This window comes from Panthera onca, chromosome D1 (genome assembly GCF_046562875.1).
Source record: "Panthera onca isolate mPanOnc1 chromosome D1, mPanOnc1 haplotype 2, whole genome shotgun sequence".
Classification (NCBI taxonomy): domain Eukaryota; kingdom Metazoa; phylum Chordata; class Mammalia; order Carnivora; family Felidae; genus Panthera; species Panthera onca.
This window is the reverse complement of record NC_138348.1, coordinates 114,179,463-114,188,384: the sequence shown is the minus strand read 5'-3', so window position 1 is coordinate 114,188,384 and position 8,922 is coordinate 114,179,463. Positions and strand designations below refer to the sequence as shown.

Sequence of the window (8,922 nt, the reverse complement as noted above, 5' to 3'; positions counted from 1 at the left end):
CTTCGTAGGCACAGATTCAGGGAGCCTGGGGAGCTTTGCGAGCGGGGAGACCGGTCAGCACAGCGCGCTCCCACACACACACACACACACACACACACACACACACACACACAGTATTTGGATGCACTCTCTCTCCCACAACGTTGTCCAGTCTTCTTCGCCCAGTTCCTCTGCCCTAAACAAGCTTCCCCGGGTCCGAGAGCGTTATCTCCTAGCCAGCAGAGGAGACTGTCATTCCCAGCATCACCTCCCGCAAATGGATCACGTGTTCAGCTGGTTTGGCCCCTGTAAGAATCGTCTAGTCCGGGAGCACACGCCTACTGTTCTTTTGCCTTCTGTTGTGAATGAACCTGCTTTATCTCCCTTTGCACCGAAGCCCAAATCCGTGAGAGCCACTAACTGCTTACGCCCCGACCCGCTTCAGAGAATTGTCGGCGGCTGATACGAGTGTGCGGCCACTGCCTGAGGCCTCCTGGCTGTGAAATTCTGCCGGTGACACTGACTTCGTGGGATCGAACAGGGTAAGTGTGTTTCATCACATCCTTCTCTCCGGCCGCCGACACAGCAAGTGTGTTTAATATAAACTGTTGACTTTTAATCAGCTCTCACCTCCTCTACCGAATTTAAATAGTTTGTGCTAGCTGTGCTCTATGTTCCTGGTATCTTAATTATTCCACTTCCATTTTCCTCTTGTTTCTCTCCTCTTCTACCCTCAACTAAAAAATCCTGAACATAATATTAGGAAATGAAATCCGGCAATACATAATAAGGCTATGAGATCCTGAGCAAGTGGACTTTATCCTAGAAATGCAGGGTTGGTTTAATACTCATAAATGAATCAAAGCAATTCTCCATATTGACAGAATAAACAGAAAAAAAGAAACCTCCTCAATCAGATAAAGAATATCTATGAGAAATCTACGGTTAATATCACTTTTTCCCTGAGTGAGGAATAAGGCAAGGAGGTTGACCCTAATCAAGTCTCATCACCATTGTATTAGAGGTCCTGACTTGTGCAATCAAGCAAGAAAAAATAAATGAAAGAAAGGAATACAATTGTTTTTATCTATTTTAAAAAAATATTTGGACATTTTTTTAAACATGTTTATTTTTATTTTTGAAAGAGAGAGAGTGTGAGAGAGGGAGGGGCGGGGGAGGGGCAGAGGATAAAAGCAGGCTCCAGATGACAGCACAGAACCTGATGTGGGTCTCAAACTTATGAACGCTGAGATCATTATGTGAGCTGAAGTCAGATGCTTAACTGACTGAGCCACTCAGGCACCCCTGGAAATTCTTTTTTTTTTTTTTTTTTTGTAACTTTATTTATTTTGAGATAGAAAGTGCAAGTGGGGGAGGTGCAGAGAGAGAATGGATAGAGGGAGAAAAATCCCAAGCAGACTCCGTGTTGTTAGTGCAGAGCCCAACAGGGGTTCAGACCCATAAACTGTGAGATTAAGACTTGAGCCAAAACCAAGAGTTGGATGCTTAACTGACTGAGCCACCCAGATGCCCCTGTTTTTATATATTGATGACATGATAGTTCGCTAAGGAAAATCCGGAAGAATCTAAGGATTGGCTACGATAAGTGAATTTAGCAAGGTAGCAGGACAAAAGATCCTTATACTAAAATTGATTTTATTTCCACTTTCTAACAACAAATAACTGAACGCTCAGTTTAAAAATAATATTACCGGGGCACGTGGGTGGTTCAGTCGGTTGGGCGTCCAACTTCGGCTCAGGTCATGATCTCACAGTGCGTGGGTTCGAGCCCCACATCAGGCTCTGTGCTGACAGCTCAGAGCCTGGAGCCTGCTTTGAATTCTGTGTCTCCCTCTCTCTCTGCCCTTCCCTACTCACACTCTGTCTCTCTGTGTCTCTCAAAAATAAATAAACATTGAAAAAAATTTAAAAAAATATTACCAACTGGAAATCTAAATTTAAAAAAATACTATTTACAATAGCATAAAAATATAAAATATTTAGGAATAAATGTAACAAAAGGTAAGATGTTTGTACTGAACACAAGGAAATTAAATAAGGCAGTGGATGGAGGGATATACCATGTTCATGGATTAGAAGACTCAGTAACAGGGCACCTGGGTGGCTCAGTCAGGTAAGCATCTAACCCCTGGTTTCAGTTCAGGTCATGATCTTATGGTTCATGCGTTCAAGCCCTGCACCAAGCTCTGCACTGACAGCATGGAGCCTGCTTGAGATTCTTGCTCTTTCCTCTCTCTGCCCCTCCTCCCCACTCTCTCTCTCAAAATAATAAACATTAAAAAAAGAAGACTCAATAACGTTGACATCAGTACTTCTAAAATTGACCTATAGATTGAACATAATGCTAATCAAATTCCTGGTAACTTTTAAAAAGATATGCACGGGCTTCTGGGTGGCTCAGTCAGTTGAGCATCCGACTTCGGCTCAGGTCATGATCTCACAGTCTGTGAGTTCGAGCCCTGCGTTGGGCTCTGCTGACAGCTCAGAGCCTGGAGCCTGCTTCCGATTCTGTGTCTCCCTCTCTCTCTGCCCCTTCCCTGCTCATGCTCTGTCTCTCTCTGTCTCAAAAATAAATTTAAAAAATTAAGAAAAAAATTTAAAAAGATATTCACAATTCTAAGAATTATACAAAAATTGAAAGGACTCAAACAAGATAATTTTGAAAAAAAAAAAAAAAAAACAAAGTTTGACTAATGGTATTTGGTATCACTGCTTATTTTAAACATACAGTGACCTATACAGTATGCTATTGGCATAAAGATAGACAAATAGAGAAACAGAACACAATACAGTGTCCAACAAAAACCCCTCCACATGTAAGTTCAATCGATTTTTGACAAAGACACCAAAGCAATTCAATGAGGAAGAGTCTTTTCAATAAACAGTATTGGAACAATATTTAGAAAAAAAAAAAAAAAAAAAAAAAAAGAGGGACACCTGGGTGGCTCAGTTGGTTAAGTGTCCAACTCTTGATCTCAGCTCAGGTCTTGGTCTCATGGCCACGAGTTCAAGCCCTGTGTTGGGGTCTATGCTGGGTGTGAAACCTACATATCTACGTATCTATCTATAGCATATATATATATATATATATATGTATATAAAATGAACCTAGGCCCTCAACTCACACCACATGCAAAAATTAATCTGAGATATATCATAGTCCTAAGTGTAAAGGTTAATATCACAGCTTCTGGAAAAAAAACATAGAAGAAAATCTTTATGATCTTGAGGTAGGTAATGACTTCTTAAATGGGATATAAATTGTACTCTACATAAAAGAAAACATTAACTTAGGCTCCATCAGAATTAAAATATTCTACTTATTAAAAGACACTGTTAGTAAAGGCAAGAGGCAAGCCACCAACTTGTAGAAAATATTCACAATGCACACAACAGAGGACTCATATGCAGAATATGTAAAGAATTCCCTTCAGTCAATAATAAAAAGTCAATCGATTTAGTTTAAAATGTTTTTTAATGTTTACTTATTTTTGAGAGAGAGAAACAGTGTGTGAGCCCGGTAGGGGCAGAGAGAGAGAGAGAGAGAGAGAGAGAGAGAGAGAGAGAATCCAAAGCAGGCTCCAGGCTCTGAACTGTCAGCACAGAGCCCGATGTGGGGTTTGAACTCATGAACCGTGAGATCACAGACTGAGCCGAAGTTGGACGCTCAACCAACTGAGCCACCCAGGCGCCCCACTGATTTAGTTTAAAAATAGAAGATTTGAACAGTCACTTCACAGAAGAGGAGATCGAAGTCATGAAGGCGCATATGAAAATATATTCATCATCAATTACCAGGGAAATAAAAATTAGAAGCAAAATGAGATACCGGGACATATTCCCAGGAAGAGGTCAGATGTAGAAAGTTAACAATTCCAAGCCTAGGAGGGATGTTCAGCACGTAGAGTTGTTACACATTGCTGGCAGGGTGTAACGTGCTGCAAACGTTTTGTAAAAGCTTTTGGCAGTTCCTTGTGAAAACAAACACGCACCTACCCCACGCGATTCCGTGTCCAGGCGTTTATAAAACAGAAACGGATCCATAGAGTCACACAAAGACTCAGACCAAAATGTTCATAACTTCACTCTGCATAAGGGGTCAAACCAGGAAATAACCCAAACGTCCACGAGCAGGAGAATGAATACACAAATGATGGTAACAGATACCATTTGTCAGTAAAATGAACAGACTGCTAAGATGTGGTACAGTGTGGATGAAACTACAAATAGTTAGTGAAAGAAGCCTTTATGAGTACACACCACACAATTCCACTTCTGTGAAGTGTGAGAACAGACAAACCAAAGCTGAGGCAGAAGATACCAGAACAGTGCCTGAGGCGGGGGGCCGGGCTATGCAGATAAGTATTGACCAAAAACAGGCATGGAGGAATTTCCTGGGGTGGTGGGAAAGTGTTCTTGGTATCGGTCTGGTTGGTGGTCCCCCAAGTACACACATTTATTTGTTAAGATTCATGAGCTGTGCACGTAAGATGTGTGCCCTTTGACTGTGTAATGTAAATTATATGGGCAAAGTACTGTCAGGACAAAGAAATCAAAAGTAAGCCACCATGTGTGAGGGCAGCGTCATCACTTCGTCTACACTAACAGACACTTCCAGGTAAACTTCTTCATTAGCACTTGTTCAGGGCTGATCTGTGTTTTATTTGCAAGTTACGAAGTTGCCAACAGACCAGGAAATCCCCAGCGTTCACAGTGACTCTCGTATTTGCTTTGGAATCAGGAACACCATGTCCCCTCTGTTAGATTTCACTTTTACTTTCAGTTCTAGACTCCGGGGCACAATTTCTATGTATCTCCTTAACTAAAAATGTACTAACTTAGAGTGAAATACCCTTGGACTGGCGCTGAAGTTGTTAGAGCACTTACGACCACGTGAAATTCCTTCCAGAGAGGGAGTGTTTTTTTCATCATGATCGCCCTCAAGGGAAACAGATATTTTAAACTTGATTTAAATAGAATAGGATAATGAGAACACACCGCAGTTGAGAGTCCTAGAAGTTCCAAACCAGGAATGGGGTGAACACGCTTCTCATACCCTGCTTAGACATGGACAGCAGAAGAAAGCTGTTGTAAACCAGATACTAATGGCCTCGTGTGTCTATCTTGTCATTGTCCTGAAGCATTTCCTCGCTTCCTTCTGTGTGTACAAGAGGATTGGAGAGAAAACATATTTAGGTGATGTTTGGGTGCTGCAAGGAAAAGTGGAGTTTTTATATAAAATAGTTGGGATGTTCACAGAGTTGGGAGGGAAAAGGTAAGTTATGTTTCACTATTTAAAAAATGGGTGCAGGTTTAGGAGAGGGAGGGTCCAAGTGGACACACTGAGTCCGTTTTTGTCATTCAGTCAACAGAGGTTTATTGAACACTCCCTATTTACAGGTACCCTGCTTGTACTAGAATAGTGTGCTGAACAAAATACATGCAGCCTTGCTCCTGTGCACCTTAGATTATAGGAAAACAATTATTTTTAAAACATCAATCACTGGGGAGCCTGGGTGGCTCAGGAAGTTAAGCATCTGATTCTTTCTGTCAGCTCAGGTCATGATCTCATGGTTTGTGGGCTCGAGCCCCACATCCGTGCTGACAGTGCAGAGCCTGCTTGGGGTTCTCTCTCTCTTCCTCTCTCTCTCTGCCCCTCCCCTGCCCATTTTCTCTCTCTCGCTGTCTCTCCTAAAATAAATAAGTAAACATTTTAAAAAAATCCATCGTTAAAGTTGCGTGAAATGTTGCGGAGGAGACGTGGCGATGCACTCCGGGGCCTGGCAGGTAGGTCTCCTCTCCACTCTCACTGTGCCCGAAGCACCTGGGAAAGCCAGTCCCACTGGGACTCCTCAGGCTGCTGGTTGTTCAGTTGGGACAGGTACTCCCTTGGGCAGGCTCACCACGTCTTCACAAAGATTAGCCCCAGGCAAGTGGGAACTCAGTGTTAAAGGAATTGACAGCCTGGTGCTTCAAGTCCACATGGGGCTCTTCCTAAACCCGATCAGCCTGAAAACCAGAGCTGCGAAGGGGGCCAGGCTGTCCCGCCTTGTCACCAACCTGTTCACCGTGGGGCTCTCTTCTTGAAGAGAAGGCTTCGTGCTCACCCGTCTTGGCTTGTAAAATAGCGTCTCACCCCAGGTGTAAAGTCTTCCTGAACAATTGGAGATAATTGGCATTAGTGCTGAGAACATGGGGTGACTCTCAAATCTGGGTATAGAGCTGCCAGATGAAATCTAGGACAGCCAGTTCGATGTGAATGTAAGATAATCAATGAATAAGGTATTGTATGAGACAAACTTATGCCACCAAATTATTTGTTGTTTTATCTCAGATTTAAATTTAACGAGGTGTCCTGTATTTTCATTTGCTAACTCTGGCAACTCTCTCTGGGAACAAAGGGCCTGTGGTTTCCAAGTCACTGATTTCAACAAAATTGAGTTGTCTGCTAGTAACTAAATTTTTTCATTAAAGATCATTAAAGGATTTTGGAGGTATGAAACAGAAGGTCAAAATACTGTGAAAAATTGACAAATGACATTTTTCTGGTCCTATCTATACTTACTTATGTAAAGAAGGTTTTCAACACTTAGAATCTTTAGCAATAAAAGGAGCAGAATCTATGCTGAACCCTATTATAGTTAGTAATAGGTAATACTGATGAACACACAGTTGAACATTGTTCAAATATAAGCTGACACCCCCACTGAGATTGCATTTATAGTAGAGTTTTACTTTTTATATTTAGTAATTATCAACATTTGTGATCTACATTTTTTAATTTTTAAATCTTTAAAACTATTTTAAAGTTTGTTTATTGAGAGAGAGAGAGAGAGAGAGAGAGAGCGTGCGCGCAGGTGAGGGGCAGAGAGAGGGGGAGAGAGAAAATCCCAAGCAGGCTCTGTGCTGTCAGTGCAGAGCCTGATGCAGGGCTCAATCCCACGAACCATGAAGATTATGACCTGAGCTGAAATCAAGGGTCATTCGCTGAACTGACTGAGCCACCCAGATGCCCCTGATCCGTATTGTTTTGACCAACTGTATAATAAGTATTGAAACTAGTATCAGTAATGCAATCAAAGAGAAATTTTTAACACTTAGAGCCTTTTGATCACAGGAAAAAGTAATTTCAAGTGTTATTTATTTATTGAGAGAGAGAGAGAGAGAGAGAGAGAGAGAGAGAGAGAGAGGATCCCAAGCAGGCTCTGTGCTGTCAACACAGAGCCAGAGGCCGGGGGTTGGAACCCATGAACTGTGAGATCATAACCTGAGCCGAAACCAAAAGTCAGACACTTAACCAACTGAGCCCCCCAGGTGCCTTGCTTGGAAAAAAACGAATTTCAATTTATACACATTTTGTTTCAGAAATATGTGCCAGGGTGATCATAAAGCTGTCCCTTGCAAACATGTATGGAAATACTGTGGAGGCACCAGAAACTAATATAACACTGTATGTTACCTATATTGGAATAATAAATAAAATTAAATAAAAATCTGTAGGGGCAGTAAAATGTTCAAGGACAAAACGCAACGCTATAATATTTACAGTTATTGAAGCCGAGCTGATGTTTAATGGACGATGGTGGGTATCGAATGGCTGGCTGTGGTATTTGTATTCGACCAATCGGTTGAAAAGAGGGCCGGATCCATTGTGTTCCAAAATACCTATGTCTGCATTCTGCAGGTGCTTCGCAACCGTGACAACTTTTATGCTTTTTTTTTTAATTTTTTTTAACGTTTTTATTTATTTTTGAGACAGAGAGAGACAGAGCATGAATGGGGGAGGGTCAGAGAGAGGGAGACAGAATCGGAAGCAGGCTCCAGGCTCTGAGCCATCAGCCCAGAGCCCGACACGGGGCTCGAACTCACGGACCGTGAGATCCTGACCCGAGCTGAAGTCAGACGCTTAACTGACTGAGCCACCCAGGCGCCCCAACTTTTATGCTTTAAAGTTAACAATGTCCAGAGGAGTTTCGTGTTTCAAAAATCCTCTTGGTGGCTACAAGATCAAAAGCATATAACGCCCACAAAAAAGGTTTTCAGTCACCTCCAAGATGAGTTGAAAATGTCTTGCCAGGTTTTGAACCGGGCAGGGTCGGAAGTGGACTGCGATTTCCCCGTGACATAAACTCAGTCACGTCGGCCCCTTCCAGCTGGAGCCCCGACTGCCCTGGGCGGCCGGAGCCACCGCATCCTGAAGACGCCCCAGCCCGTGCTGACTGTGCCGAACGGAACGGGCGTCCGTTTTGTTTCCACGGGAGGAAGAATTCCCGAATAACGTTACAGGATTTCCTTTGGCTCCTGATCATCTTAGCTGTGCTGGAAGGCGGCGCAGTCAGTTGAGCGCTCCCATCCATCCGGTACCCGGCAGGCGGCCCCCCACCCCCCACCCCGCGTGCGCCGGGCAGCTGGAGGGACGGCAGGTGCACAGACCCCGGTGTCCCGGAGAGGACCGCCGTCACCGGGAGCTGTCCGGTGCGGGACAAGAGCCTAAAGGAAGGGACTTTTTTTTTTTTTATAGCCAGGCCCACCCTAGTTACAAAAACAACCAACCAGGCGAAGACAAACACGCACACACACACCTCGCTACCGGAAACGAAGAAGGCCACGCCGCCGCCCCAGGCACTGCAGCTAGGCCCACCGGGAACCCGCGCTTCCGCCCGCGCCCTCGCTCCTGCGACCGCCGGCGGGGACGCGCGACCGGGCCGACCCCGAGCACGCGGCCGCTGCCCGGGCGCGAGCGCGCGGCGCCGGCTCTCTGGAAGGCCGCCCGGCGGGGTGGCGCCCGGGGTCGCGGAAATCCCCCGGGGTGGGGGCGGGGAGGGCTGGCCAGGCCGCGGTCAGGGGAAGCGCGTGTGGTTACCGCCCCGGAGTTCCCCGTCGTCCCGCGAGGAAAGCACCGGCCGCTGCACGGACGGGCGG

At 44.6% G+C, this 8,922-nt stretch overlaps 1 long non-coding RNA gene across 3 annotated transcripts; it reads right to left on the bottom strand.

Moving 5' to 3' along the window:
* Nucleotides 1-5,351: 5,351 nt before the first annotated feature.
* On the bottom strand, nt 5,352-8,919 carry LOC132660766 (uncharacterized). 3 transcript variants are annotated; one of them, XR_013549984.2, is made up of 3 exons: nt 8,583-8,773; nt 7,547-8,503; nt 5,352-6,154 (listed from the first exon to the last, which is right to left on the bottom strand). It is a non-coding gene; the product is annotated as an uncharacterized LOC132660766 (long non-coding RNA). The 3 variants fall into 3 exon arrangements; XR_013549985.2 differs by having other exon boundaries at nt 7,547-8,490; XR_009601874.3 differs by lacking the exon at nt 7,547-8,503 and having other exon boundaries at nt 8,583-8,919.
* Nucleotides 8,920-8,922: the final 3 nt, after the last annotated feature.